The following is a 651-nucleotide window of genomic DNA, read 5'->3' on the forward strand; positions in this document are numbered from 1 at the left end:
CCAGCTGACTTGAAGGTATCCAGCCTCTCAAGGTGTTCCTTCACAAGGTCAGCATTGATGGAGAGCAGGGAATCTCCCTCACCTGGGCCTCCCTGTCCCATAATGGGCAGGGGCATCCCATGGGACTGATGAAAGACCGATGCAAAGTACCCATTTAATAGGTTGGCTTTTTCCTGGGCGTGGGTTGCCAGTTGTCCCATCTGGTTTAGCAGCAGTCCAATGTTGCCCTTGCTTTTCCTTCGGCTCCCCACATATCTAAAAAAGGACTTTTTATTGTCCTTGATACTTGTAGCTAGTTGGAGTTCTGTCGCAGCCTTGGCTTTCCTGGTTCACTCCCTGCAGGTCCAGACCAGTGTGGAATATTCATCCTTGGAGGTGGATCCCGTCCTCCATCCTTTGTAGGCATGATGACAGGCTGCCACAAGATGCTATAATCACAGTATGTTGGAGCAGACTCGATTAATCGAGTCTGCTGGAGCATGGTAATTACTGTGCTCCAGCCAGCCTCCATGTCTTGTGTATCAGCATCCCTGAGTTTCAAAATGGCTGTGGGGGCCCTTCAAATTCAATTCCCCCTACTGCCATTTTGAAGTGCAGGTCAGCTGATACACAAGATGTTGTGCCCCTCCCCCCCCCCCCCCCCCCACCTCT

Source organism: Alligator sinensis, unplaced genomic scaffold (genome assembly GCF_000455745.1).
Source record: "Alligator sinensis unplaced genomic scaffold, ASM45574v1 scaffold451_1, whole genome shotgun sequence".
NCBI classification, from domain to species: domain Eukaryota; kingdom Metazoa; phylum Chordata; order Crocodylia; family Alligatoridae; genus Alligator; species Alligator sinensis.